A 15,125-nucleotide genomic window follows, 5' to 3' on the forward strand; every position below is an offset into this window, starting at 1 on the left:
GAGTACAGCTTATTATACAAGCACATTTTGTCTGCACTTGAACTAAGTGCCAGCCTTTGATCCTTCTTAATGACAAATCACTTTTAACCGAGAACAAAGAAGTCTAACTTTAATTACCACTTGGACATTAGTGATTTGTTTTAGTAGCTTCTGTTAAAGAACAAAAAATAAATAAATGGAACAGCTACAGCCTCTTGCAAGGTGATTGCGTACTTATCGTCTGTTGCATTTTTAAAAGTCACATCAGGTACTGCAGATAAATGTCCCTTTTTTGATTCCCACCAAATAACAAGGAAGTTTGTATAAAATTTACTTGTGAACCAGCAGGTTTAATCAATGCTGAATGTTCAGCTGTTCTTCACAAACCAATAAAACCTAACAAATCAAGATTTTTACTGACGTGGATAAGGGGATTATTTCCCCTTATATGTCTTAGAGTTTGGGGATACATGATCTAAAATAAAGTACCAGACTTGTGGGCTATGAGAGAAGTTGACTTTCTAGTAGACTTCTTGTGGATAATTGAAGAGTGACAAGGATAAATAACAAGGTGACTCTAAACTTCCCTAACTTTGCTGATAATGCTTTATAGGATATTGTGAAGATAGGTTAAGCAACCATGTCTTTTCCTAACTGCTAAAAATGATTGCTGCTAAATGCTAAAAAACTGCTGCTAAAATGATCGCAGCTTTAACTCAGATGGTATATTGACTGGAACTGGTTGGGATGGAGTTAATTTTCTTCACTGCAGCCTGTATTGCACCATTTTTTAGATCTATGACCAAAAGAGTGTTGGCAACACACCAATGTTTTAGCTATGGCTGAACAGTGCTTACACAGCATCAAGACCTTCTCTGTTTTTTCACTGTGCCCCCCAGCAAGTAGGCTGGGGGTTAGCAAAAGGTTGGGAGTGGGGACAGCCAGAACAGCTGACCCCAACTAGCCAAATGGATACTACATAGCATATAACATGCTCAGCAATAAAACTGGGTGGGAGTTTTTCCAAAGTAGCTGTTGCCTTAGAACTGGCCGTGCATCACTCAGCTGGTGGGAGATGGTGATTGCCTTTGCATCACTTGGTGGGTTGGGGTTTTTTCCCTTCAATTATTAAGCTGCCTTTACCTTGACCTATGAGCTTTTCTTGCTTTTGCTTTTCCGATTCTCTCCCCTATCCCACTGCAGCGTGGGGGCTTAGCTGCCAGCCAAGGTCAACCCATCACATATATTCATAAACTACAAATATACAGTGTTCAAAGGACCTAGAATAGAATATTAAATGTGACCAAGCAGGGGATATATGATCTTTAGATACTGGCCAGTAGAAGAGTCAATGGTAAACATCAGTAATATAGCAGGAGAGCTGCTTTTTAACTTTCTTCTCCAGAAGAAAAGCCATGAATCTTTAATCAAACTAGCCTCGTTGTCTTGAAGAATTACTGTAATTGGGGGTACTTTGAAGTGTTTCCAAACGTGTACACTGAATTGTGAGAGAGAAAAATTAACACATAGTGCCTGATAGAATAAATTTTGCACAATATACTGTGTGCAGAAGATGACTACAGAAGTCTAGGAAGATGTCTCAACCATTTATAAACTTTTTGGCATGCAGCCGTACTAAGATCCTATACAAAGCACTTTTATTATATCAACCTTTAATATCTCCCGTCTATGCCAGACAGCCAGTCATGCAGATTTTTCTCTGCTTTGTGAGCCTTTGAAGCTTGACTGCTGAGTGAAGTAAATCCAAGCTTCTTCTTTTCCCATTTCCCAATGCCAAAATGCACTTCTGTCAGAAAACTACAAAAGCCGCCTGATTTTATTCTGCTCAAGTCTACTACTTTCATTTTAGTCTTTCCTATGATTGATACATGGCAGAAAAACAGAGACAGTTCTAATACAGTCCATTAAACAAAATATCCCCAAAACCAGAATTCTTTGCATGGAACACCTCAAAGAAGTCGCATGACTGCTATCTTGTGGAAAACATGAAGTTTATAGAGCAGGATGCCATCTTCCCTGAACACATTTGAGCAAATTCTTTTAAGCAGACTATTTCTGGTCAACAATGTCAGCAGCACCATTGGAGAAATGGAAGAGAACTGCTGAATCAAAGGGCTGTATTCCCCTTGCCTAATATTTATTGTGTAAAAGTTTGTCATTTAGTCTACACTAGTCACATCATTTCCCTCTATTGTCAGTGGAAGACAACCTAATTTTCTGGACGTGATTTTAATGTCCCTATTTAAGACCACCGTAGAATGAAGCCTAACACCCTCTTTCCAATGCTAGAGAATGTTGTTACTCTCCGCTGACCAGAGAAGAAACTTATGTCTGGCTGTCTAAAAATTGGATGTGTTTTTTGTGAGTTTTGTTTTGTTTGGAATGTATCGTACTCAAAAACCACACAGCTCCTGGGGGTCTGTACATGTCCCTGAAATTGCAGGACTGGGATCATAATGTAATCTGCCAATCATTTTTGTTCATTTGCTCCACTCACTTGTTTGCCAAAACATTCACCTTACACCAAAATTAAATCCCGTAGTCACAACTCTCAGGTGTACTTTGGCCAGCAAGATGCTCAGCAAGCTAATGCTTTGGGTTACCCTGATGTAGGGCTCTGTGCTCAAAAGGTGTCCTTCAGCTACATAGACTCCAGTACTCATTTTAGCATCACTGTCATACTTCCTTATCTTTTAAAGAAAGGAGACCTTGCAGTTGCTGTAGGCAATTTCAGGAGCAATGTAATTCCCTGATACCACTTCCCAATCTCTCAAACAGCTTTTACTCATTGTTTCTTAAGTACTCGGTTCCTGCTGCACTCTCAGATCACCTACTTCCATAGACCTGTAACAGTGGTACCAAAAAGATGCTCATGTTTGATAAAAGTATTGGGAATTATCCCATTCTTTAACTAGCACCATAAATACAAACACCCAAGAGAAAAATGCCAACATACATTTCCTGGCCTCCTCATTCTTAAGAGCTCTTGGTGGCCATTTCAGAATCCCCTACAGATCCTCCATTTTATCTTCTCACTTGCCTCTGGCTCTCTGCCTAAAGCAGTGGATTTCTTTCTCTGTCTCCCACTTTACAAGCTAAAAGCTGCTTCTTTCTCTTTGTGGACAGCGCTAACTGATCTTGATGACCAAGTCAGCACTGTGTAGGGATGAATCTGTTAAGCATTTCAAATATATCCTTCCATCTTCTACATGTGGAAAGGAGAAATAAATGGAAATGGGGATACTGGCTAGTTTAGATAAAACACTGTAAAAGACAACAGCGTTGGGTTTGTTTTGTTTTGTTTTAGTTTACAACAAAGAGTAACATATGACAATGTACACTGGTCATCATGGATATTAATCTATGGAGACTGGATTCAATGGGACTGGAAAGGAAAGTGAGAAAAAGTGCAGGAAAAGAGGTAGCTTCCAAAAAGCGAAATACAACAAAAACCTGGCTGTAGAACAAGACCTGGAATCACATGCTTTCAAGGGACTCCCTCCAGAATCATACATCATATTTCCCTTTCTCATTTTTTAATTTCTCCAGCAGAATCAGTGACAGCACTTCCACTTCCCAAGCTTGTTTGCAGGCATGCAGACTTCCTTGGATACTACTGTAGGGCTCCACTTTTGTTTCCATAAGAGGATCTCTGACTACTATCACTGCTTGACCTCTGATTCCATGCAGAAGGCCTGTCAGTTTGAGAGCATTTTGAGCTGCAGGTTACAGAAAAGTAGGGCAATGTTTTCTAATGAGATGCCAGAATTAGCAGAAGGCTCTTCTGTATGCAAAAGACACAGCATGAGCTGAGCTACTTTCAGAAGTCTACCTCTCTTTCAGCTTCACAGCATTGTGTGTAATGTCTGTTCCACTTTGGGAAGCCTCTGTGCTGCTGTGTGCAAGCTGACATTGAAGCAGAGGGTTCATTCAAGACTCCAGGTAATCATTCACTTGTGCATTTATCTCCACTCTCCCACAGAACACATCTGTCACTCATTTTGTATGAAAGTAGTTAGGTGATAGACCACATCCTTTCTTAGTATTTCAGCTGTATTTTCTGTACATTTGGTCAAGATGGTCTCCACTTCATTTGAACCTTCGTTCAGTTTGCTCCCGCACCTGCAGAGTTAAATAACTTCAGGACATAATTCCTGTACCAGCCCTGCTCATTGTTGGTGTGTCACCAGTTTGAAAGAGAGACAGCAAATAGATGTTTCTGGGGCAGTTCTACTGAAGCACCTCAAACACTACCTTGCTTGAGGTTAAAATGACAATTCCAAAGCAGGCACTCAAAAGCATAAAAGTACCACCGCAGAAGATCACCACCCAAACCTTCCTGTTCCATGGAAGCACACGGCAAAAAGCTTGCCTCCCCAACCCTGCCTATCCACCACAACAGCTCATTCCATGCAGTTGAGCCAATAAGCCAGAAAATTCAGGTCTATCAGTCTCCAGAGAAGTGCAGATCATCTGTTCCCAAGAGAGCCGAGTATCAGACTGTGTTCAACATGCTGGCTTAGTTCTGGAATGTGGCCTGCTTCTGCAATACTTTGTTGCCTAAAGTCGAACGGAGTGTTAAAGTAAATGGTACATTGTGTTTTGTTTTGGTTATTTCTCTTTAACTATCCTCCCGTTCAATTAGTTGAGATTGTAAAAAGTTTATAATCTCTCTAATCTGACTGCTTTTAAGAAAAAGTGTGATTAAGTCCAAAAACCAGCCTTCAAGAGTAAGTGGAGGTGGCCTGGAGATGGCAGCTATAGATTTATAGAAATCAACAGGTATTAGAAACATCTACCCCATCCTTGGCTTTATCGGTGCTGCACATAGGTGTTTCTCCTATCCACTACTTTCTACAAGAAATGCATTTCACAATGACTTTGATTTCACATTAAAATATTTGAATCCACAAGGAAAATCTACTTGCCTGAAGGTATGAGAGAAAGTGAGTAAGAGAGAGGCAAGACTGTCAAAACTTGCACAGTCCTGCTAGTGCACAGGAAAAATCCAGCTGTCTCTTTCCCAGTGACAGTTACGGAGAGTCTAAAACTGCCCCAGGCAATAAATTCGCTGCACACTGTACCACTACATGCTAGAAAACTCAATCTGAGCTAAGAAAATGAAAATAAATCAGTAATGTAAGATTGGTATATCAAATTATTTTCCTTTCAAAAAATATAGTTTAACAGTGCAGTTTGCAACCAATGCAACACCAAGTTCTAGATTAAAAAACAACTGATTATATTACAAACACAGTCTACCAGAAGTATTGATCATAACTAGGGCAACTTGGGAGCTTCTAATGTTCCAGATTGTAGCTTCAGCTTTAGCATGGCTTTAATTTTCAAACTAGAATAGTCATCCTAAAAGATTTCCAAAATAATCTATTTAAAGAGAGAGAAGTACATGTGCAGGTGTCATGGCAACCCCACCAAGGCAGTGCAGATACTACTATTGCTTTTACTGAAGTGTTTCATTTTCCTTCAGATCAACGAAATGTCTACTAAACGCTTTTTACTCCATCAAACTAAACGTATACAAATGCAACTCCTGTCAACAATGCACAGTATGAAGCTTTTCCAGCAGGTCCTTTTGGATCCTTTTGTAGATCTCCAAAGAAACAGTTTGCTGCCTGACTTAGATGACACGGCATCAAGTTAAAAAAAAAAAAAAAAAAAGAAAACCAACCAAAAAAACCCAACATCCAGCAGGTTCAGTTCATAGTTATAAACAATAATGGTGCCTATCCATACTGGGTCCATTGTACTCAATAAACCACAGCACAGCACTAGTCTTCACCACAGGGCATTCACCTGTTCTGATGAATGCCCAAAATCTGTACGTGTTTGAAAGGGCTGAGTGACACCAGTCACCCAGTAGCTGCACTCAGAGCACTGATTGATCATGTAATACCCCATGGTCAGTGGCCCCTTCCTTCCACAGAGTTCAAGGTGCAAATACATGCATGCAATGGCACTTTTCTCAGAATTAATTTCTGATCTACTTCATAATAAAAAGCACATTTTTAGAGGAAGACAATGTGCTTATATCTGACAGATAAAGTTTAGTAACACGACATAAATTAGCAGCGTAGATGAGGAAAGCTCTGTCATGGAGCGCACAGATTTTTAAAGTCTCCGAAATTTCACCCTTCCTTCAGACTTCCACAATCTTTAAGAAGCACCTGCTTATCAGCATATACTCTGAGGCATACTGTAAGGGCTCTGATACAGCACAATAAAGATAATTTTGTTATAAGAACTATTCATTATGAATTCATAGCACCAGATAAAATCTATAGGGACAATTTGCAAATGAGATCCTTACTAAATGTGGTTAAATATTTTTTAGTCTTCCCTGAAGACTTACTACAAATAAATGCATCTCTGTCACTTACTTGTTTCTGAGAGATCAAAAGGTGAGCAGAAAATCCTGCTTTCCACTTTGCAGAGTGGCTCTCATATGCATATACTGCACTTCCACCATCTCAGAAACTTCTTGTCAATGTGGACATTTCACATGCATAATAGTTAATTTGGACAACATTCAGTTCTGTGAACCAGAAAGGAGAATGCTTCTCCACGTTGTGGAAGAATCAAAACATTGGGTCAAAGCTACAAAGAATATGACGTTTTGCTTCCTTTTCATTTGCCACAATCTAATAACTTGTATCTAAAATTCAACAGAAATAAGGAAAACCCCGTAAGTGCACATTTGGTGTTAAATATTTATACCTGCACTAAATATTTCACAATAAATAATGCGGTGCGAAGCTAGACACATTCCTGTTGCCTTATTTTGAATGTTTTTCTGTATTTCATGGGCAAAAATAAATGCCACACTTTTTGCAGGTCCGCTAATGTTAGATCTCAACTCATCTGCAACTTAGAAGGTTCCCTACTACAATCTGTGGTTACTATTATGCAAAGTTAAAATAGGGTGTGTCTGGGGTTCAATGCTTTAACACAAGCACACATGTGTACAGACATTAGTACACAGCCATACCAGTATGTCCGTACACGTGTGTTCTAGTACAAAGAAGTATAAAGCAGTCAATCAACTCAAGAAGTCTGAGAATTCTACACAAAGAAAAAAAAAAGGTTAGCCGGTTAAAAATATACTATTGCTCATTCACCTGGTCATATTTTTCAGTAAATAGCCCCCATTCCCCAAAATACAAGTTCAAGAGAAATAAAAAAGTGCTGCCAGTTACTTCAAAGGAATTTTTTTCAGTAAGGCCCAGATTGTTCCAAATCACTAAACTGAAGTTAAAGCACAAAACCTGCAACAAAGTTTTACAATTTCATTTTGCATGCAGTATTTTTCTGTGCCTATATCAGAGCAGGAACCAAAACACTGCCTTTTTATTTCTACATCTTTCCCTATGTTCCTCATTCTGCATCACAAGAATGAGTAAGGGCTGAATAATATTATCCAAAATCCAGATGCCATATGAATAGAAATAAAATAGTCATTACTGAAACATCACAGCATTTAGCTATTTATAGACTGTATTCAGACATCACCACTAGTAAGACAGCACATGCTACAACGCTCTTTTTGAATAGCATTTCAGAGTACTTGAGAGACCTATTTTACAAGCCTGGACCACTATCCAGAGAAGAGTCATGTACATAAGAACAGAAGTAAAATACAACAGATAAACACATACACTTGAAGGAATAAAGGACATCTAATCACTTTTCAAATAAAGGGAGTGTTGAAATGTTTTCCTGTAATGCTGACATTCACTCTGAAAGTCCTCCTCATAGAAGATCTACTACCCTCAGAGATGCAGTGGTTTTGAAACATGTGCTACTATTTATTAAGAGACCACTTGAAGAAAAAGAAAACTGCTTATCCCCAGCTGGCATAACCGATTCACTGGATGTGTTTTCCTGGCAGTAAAGACTCCAAGACAAACTTCATCAAGAAGTATCACTTTCCTTTTTGACCCAGCCAATTGATCTTTTCAGGGTGGTCCTGCCTGCAGACCAAACTGATAGAATAATATCTGCAAATAAGTGGATGTGCACAAAAAAGAATATACAAAATCCTGTTTCTACATGCAATGGAAGAATCAGGCAACAAGGGCTTATGACCAGCCATCTCCAAAGGCTTCTTTTAGGCTGTTCTTGGTCCAAAACCTTCCCTCTTATTGCTTTTTTCAAGGTGGGAGGAAAGATGAAGACTCCCAGGCAAGCACAGCCCAGCACAGCATCACCCTCCCAGAAGCACGTCTGCCTGCACGGCCAGAGCACCTGCGCCACGTTGCACCATCGCTCCTCCTTTGCTCCCTGTCTCTCATACCACTCGTTTTTTCCTCTCTCCTCCTGGTGCCCACACAAACTTGCCTATACAAGCCAGTAGCCGGGGGCCACTATCTGAAAGGTAATTTGGGCTCCCAAACTCACACCTGTGCTTCAGCTTCAGAGTTGCTGTGCATGTACTCTTTGCTTCACAGGCAGTGAGCCATGCTGCCAACCGGCCGATGCACAGGTGGCCTGTTCTGACAGGTCCATGGGCAGGAGAGGCCGAGGGGCAAAGGGCCTGCAAAGATCTTTCTGATAGAAGAGAAGAGATTATTTCCTAATATTTGTCCTGGAAGGCACAGTGTTTCCCCAAAAGTGGGGAAGGAATCAGTGACACAGCAATTTTGGCCACAGGCATGGAGCTGTGGTAGCGTGTTATAACAAAGTAATGGGGCAACATGAATGATGTTTTCATCTGCCAGGCAGCACTGCTGTCAGTGTGCCACCAAGTCAGTGTGGCCAGCTGCCAGACCTAAAGGTGCTTTGCCTCATAAACACACCAGACTCCTGAGAAAACAGTATTTGATCCAACGGTTCTTTCACAGAATCGTAGAATGGTTTGGGTTAGAACGGACCTTAAAGATCATCTAGTTCCAGACCCCCTGCCATGGGCAGGGACACCTTCCACTAGACCAGGTTGTTCAAAGCCCCATCCAACCTGGCCTTGAACACTTCCAGGGATGGGGCATCCACAACCCCTCTGGGCAACCAGTGCCTCACGACCCTCATAGTGAAGAATTTCTTTCTTACATCTAATCTAAATCTACCTTCTCTCAGTTTAAAGCCATTACCCCTTGTCCTATCACTACATGCCCTTGTAAAAAGTCCCTCTCCGGCTTTCTTGTAGGCCCCCTTTGGGTACTGGAAGGCTGCTCTAAGGTGTCCCTGGAGCCTTCTCTTCTCTAGGCTGAACAATCCTAACTCTCTCAGCCTGTCTTTATAGGAGAACTGCTCCAGCTCTCTGATCATATTCATGGCCCTCCTCTGGACTTGCTCCAACAGGTCCATGTCCTTATGTTGGGGGCCCCAGAGCTGGATGCAGTATCCCAGGTGGGGTCTCACCAGAGCAGAGGGGGAGAATCACCTCCTTTGACCTGCTGGCCACGCTTCTTTTGATGCAGCCCAGGATACGGTTGGCTTTCTGGGCTGCGAGTGCACATTGTCAGGTCATGTTGAGCTTCTCGTCAACCAGTACCCCCAAGTCCTTCTCCTCAGGGCTATTCTCAATCCATTCTCTGCCCCACCTGTATTTGTGCTTGGGATTGCCCCAACTCATGTGCAGGACCTTGCACTTGGCCTTGCTGAACGTCATGAGGTTCGCACCAGCCCACCTCTCAAGCCTGGATTTTTACATGCAAGAGAAGTTGTGACTTCCCCTTGGCTGTCTGGGGAAGTGTGGGGAGCTTACTATTTTCAGGTCAGAATCACTGATGAGACATTATTCACCCAATAATTTTTCTCACTCTTATTGGCCAGGCTGCCTCACTGCACTGTCCATTTGTTTCCTTGAACTTAATGGTCACTGTCTGAGATTTCAGTTTCATTTCTGCACCTCATACATTTTGCTTATGTGATTTCTTTATGTTCCACATAAATATTAGTCAATGGGGCTACTTGATGATTTAATTTGCACAGGTCTAGCATATACACGACACCTAGAACAATGCTAGTAATGTTTCTGTCAAAACAAAAGCTGACTGTGGTATCAACTCTGCACATTTTTCCAGTTCCTCTGCCCTCCTACAGATAAAAATTTCTAAACTGGAGACACTGCAGAGAATTTAAAGGCCAAGTCTTTGTCTTTCCAGTCATTAGATGCATTCCTGAAATGACTGTAAAATTAGAGGTTCTGTAATAAACAAATGCTATTCTATGCTATTGTTTCCAAAGGAAATACTTAGTGATATAAATTAAACATTAAATCCAAAACTTTGCTGTGAGGCTACTGAGTTCAGAAACAGAAATGCAGATAATTAATGAGAATATCTGTCTTTGCATATTCACTTTCCTCTCCAGTAGAAGCCATTAATCTTTAAATGTGTATGAAAAGGATGCACAAGTCAGCACACAAACAGCATGTATTAAGGACACTAAATAAATTAAGGACACCTCATGTGTCAGCACAAGTAACCCATTCATTTTATACTTCTTATCTCTCCAAGCCACTTCTGCACAGTCCCCTTTCTGCTCCTGTTACAGGGACAACCAGGGATTCCTGGGACAGAGGAACAAGGAGAATCCCAGCCTCTATTCCAAACCGTTTCAACATTTTCTAAGTGTACATTAAGACATCTTTGGTTTTGATTAAGCTATAAAACATTTTGTCTTCTAGATAGATATGCTTAAATGTCAAGAATGGAGAAAAATCATAATTATGAGTTGTGTCTTGTTAAGGCAACTTGTCTTGCTTCTGGCAGCAAGTTCTCACAGTCTTTTCTTTTCCACAAAGTGTTTATAGTGAGACATATCTGTGCTTTAAAAGCTAAACAAGGTTTTTTAACAAGACTAATCCTGATTGTAAAAATAAATAGTAAGATGAAGGAATGACAATATCTAAGTGTACTTACTTCTTATCTCCCCCAGGATCTTCAAACAATTTAAAAACCTGGTAGACTCCGTTACACCTCAAAGCATGTTTTGTGAGCAAGATTTCCAAGCAGCTTACTGGTACAGCTCATGGGTAACTGGATATTTGAAATTCCTTAGCTCTTCCCCATATCAAACATAAACATATTGCCAGGTAGAACACTTCAGTATAAAAAAATATAACTTGAGCCAAAACTTTTTTCTAAGATCCAAGTCTTTCTGCCTAATTACAATGGGCTGTGTCTCTTCACTGAAGGCCTAGGCTGCACTTCACACACTTGGAGTGAAACACATTGCTCAGTTCTTTTAGTTCCTCCAGGACCCTCGCCTGGATTTTGAGGAACCGCATCTACATTTTTATTCAAGGCTGCAGTTGGGAAGTTCTGCACTGCAAAACCAGTGTCTTTCCTCAAGCTGCCAAAATTGTGCAGTTTGATGACTGCATACATTGTCACTTCTTCTCTTCCTTCTTGACAGCCTTATGGACTTCCATGTGACTATTTGCAGGCTCTAGTGCCACATCCCCTCTGCAGGAGAATGTTTCTTAATCCTGGAAAGCTTCATACGTAACTAGGTTTCTTACCAAATTTCTCCTGTCTAAAAGAAGAACTATATCTCCTGCCTCTGGCCTCGGGTCACACAACTCCAGCAGCCACATCTCCCAAGGAGAAACCTTTGAGACAGTACTACCTTGACTTACACATTAGAAATTTAAGGCACGAAGTTGGCTGGGGTTGACTGTCTCATCTTAACCACTTTTCAGTAAAACTTTTCAGTGAAAAAGGTTTTTTCAAAAAGAGTCTGATATTCATGATATTTGGTCTGAAATACTTCAAGTTTATAGGTTTTTCATGAACTTGAAGGTTTGCATTAAAATATCATGAAAACCAGACTGTGGTTGGAGTTTCCTGGTTGAAAATTTCCACATGCAGAAAAAAAAAAAAAAAAAGTCAAGTTAACATTACACACAGATCAACTAGTGATAAAGGAAAACTATAGCAGAGCTGGAGAGCAGTCCCCACACTTTCAGAGTTTACCTTGATCATACGATCATTCCAATGTAACACTTCAGACATGCTAATAAACAAATATACAAATTATCTGGGAATAATGCTGTAATATTTGTTATCCTGAAAAGAGGAAAGGCATTTCACAGCTGCAAAAAAATCAGTAAAGGTGGGGGGGGTCTTATGTACTCTAAATTGTATTTAAATTCTATTTACTCAAATGTATATGAAAACAATATCTGTTTTCCAGAAATATCTTGTCTCTGATAAGAGGATCTGGCTCTCTCTTATTTTTATTCTCCCTCCACAAAGGAGTTCATAAGAGGACAGATTTCCTTTAGTTAATATTAAAAAGAAAAATAAAAAAATCTAAAAATTCCATGGGCATGAAAGCTGATTTCAAGAGCTGAACGCTCTTTAAGCAGGAACTGATATTCGACAGAAAACACAGCTGCAAAGTTTACATCTCACAGGATTGTAGACAGCAGCTGTGTTTAAACCATCAGCCAGCAACTATCCAGGAAGGCAGCTCCAGCTCTTTGAGAACCGCATTAAAATCTTTTTGGTAAAAGCCTATTCCTAGCTGCCTTTCAGTCATCACCTCCCACTACCCAAACTACATTACAGTAACAATCACCCTGAAACTTGTAGCTCTAAAGGATTTGCCCTGATCAGGGAACAGTGGTTGAGCAAAGTCTTAGCCAGGCAAGTGCCTGCTAAGGGGTGAGTTTTCACTAGCCAGCTCGGGCAATTTCACAGCTTGCAGCCGCCAAAAAGGGAAAACTTCGCCCCACAAAGCTTTCCCCACTCATGTCTGCACACTTCCTCTGCTTCCTTCACATCCGTTCTGCTGTTTCTCAGATCCCTTTTGTGAATTAAATCAATTTGCTAACCTGGCAGGAAAGTAACCCAGCAAAAATAACTGGATAGTTTTCTATGGAGCTATTGAGTTGAACAGCTTCACAAAGCGCAGTGCAAGTGCCAGAGCCACAAGGGAGTGGGGCACAGGGGTCAACATGCAGGAAAAGGCAAGAGAAGAGGTGGAGCAACACATCCCCTTCACAATGGAAATGCAACACTGGATCAGCTCAGTTGCTCCTGAAATGGCAACCTAAACCTAACCCTAACATTTTTTCCCTTTGCAAATAAATACAGGGTAATGCTCATAATTCACATTCAGTTGGTCAAGGCAAACTTTTCTTATATGCTGTGAGATCACTAAGTTTGGGAAATAGAAGTTGTTTTTTATGGGAGATCCAATTTAGCAGTTTCTAATTACTCAAAAGCTAATGGGCTTAAAAGATTAGATCCTTTTGCAAGACTTCCATTGACTTCAGTTAAATTAGGATCAAAGTCTGGAACTTTACTATTCTGCTGTAATTACTTAGTCTTAGATGCACGCCTACAAACATAAAAATTCTGCCAGTATCTGATATGCAGAAACATCTTTATGCAAATAAAGTGCTGTTTTGATATGCATTGCTAGCATATTCCTAATTCTTTTGTTATTTTTGATTCAATCATTATCCCTGGTGGGTTTGACCAAATGAAAGCATAAAGCCACTTGCACTAGAACACTTATCAACTCAGTTTTGCATGCAGCATAGCCACGGCATAATGAATTAAAATATCCTGGTTTTGATGCCAGGTTTACATATTTCTGAAAGGGAAAAATGAGATTAAACCTTCACTTATAGGTGTTTTTGTATTATCAGTAAATACAATAGAGTCATGAAACATTTAAGAGCAATGAGCTAGGACATAAATGAAATGGGAATACTGAAGTACAACATTTACAAACAGTCAATAATTAGTAATGAGAAGCACAGAGAGCTTGCAAAATAGCTACTTCTTTTTTTCTTAGCTCACTGAGAGTCATGGTCACAAGACTGTTATAAAAATATTAGTAGAATTAGAGTTTTGATGCAATCTCTAAAGCCAGGCAGACTACTGTTTTCCTTTGATAAAAGCTTTATCAAAATTAGGGGGTCTTTAGCAACCTTTAATTATTTCTTCCTTTTACACTGCCAAAATCACAGGTGTAGATCAAGTCATGTTGACTAAAAGAACAAGGAAAATTCTACATTTTAAAAAGTAGGTCATTCTTATTTCTTTCTCCCTTGGGTTGTCTCACTGAACAGCACTGCTGTGCCTACTGTCCAAGAATATAATCTCTACTTGTTTCTTGGTTTTATCAGTCTAAGTGGCTTTCACTAGCACCACCTTCATCAACATTTCACGGGTTTAAATACAGGCAAACTGGAAAGATACACTTTAGAAGTCCCCACAAGCAAGTTAAAGGAAAAGTACTGTTTCATATTTCAGATATCTCTCAAAAAAATGAAGCTAATCAAATTAACAATGCCTAAGAGCCCACCAAAACTCCAGCTAGAGTAGAATTCTGCAAACAAGATTGCTCACAAAGGAGAGTATTGGTGTATGCTGAATGGAAACAATTTTGCCTTTATAGCACCACAATTTTACCTCATCATAGCTTTGCCACAAGTTTTCCTGATTAATGAGGAAGTTCCTGAAATCCAGTTTTGTCATACCTATTTATCTTCTCAGTGTTTAGCAAACCCACCCACAACATAGAGCACATGAGAAGGTTGCAGAGCACTCTGGTCACAGCCAAGGCACAAGGTCTGACACGAGGGTTAAGCTGGCATAAAGCAGATGCCGCTGAAAGCACTGCTCTACTTTTCCCTCTCTGGTAAGATGTTCCCTCCTGCCACTTCCCTTCCACTAAATAAAGGGACCCTGAATATGCAATGTAAATAATTTACACAGAAAATCCGGGGGGGGGTGACAAAAGAGAGGAAAGACAAAAGAGAGGAAAGACAAAAGAGAGGAAAGAGAAGAGAGGAAAGAGAAGAGAGGAAAGAGAAAAAGGAGGAAAGAGAGAAAAAGGAGGAAAGAGAAAAGAGAAAAAAGAGAAAAGAAAAGAGAAAAAAGAAAAGAGAGAAAAGAGAAAAAAGGGAGAAAGAGGGGGGAAAAAAAACCCCTGTCATCTTTTTGATTACATAGTGAGCTGTCTGACCCTGAAGACAACAATCTGCAAGATCTATGGATCCATGGATGGTAGGTCACATGTCACAGGGCAAGATGAGCAGGCTCCAGTGGCAAGATGGCCCTCTCCAGTGTCACCTTCCCATTAGATCAACTTAAGTGTAAGGTCACACTGCATAAGTGGTGCAGTTTCATTCAAGTTCCTTTTGC

Source organism: Haliaeetus albicilla, chromosome 2 (genome assembly GCF_947461875.1).
Source record: "Haliaeetus albicilla chromosome 2, bHalAlb1.1, whole genome shotgun sequence".
NCBI lineage: Eukaryota > Metazoa > Chordata > Aves > Accipitriformes > Accipitridae > Haliaeetus > Haliaeetus albicilla.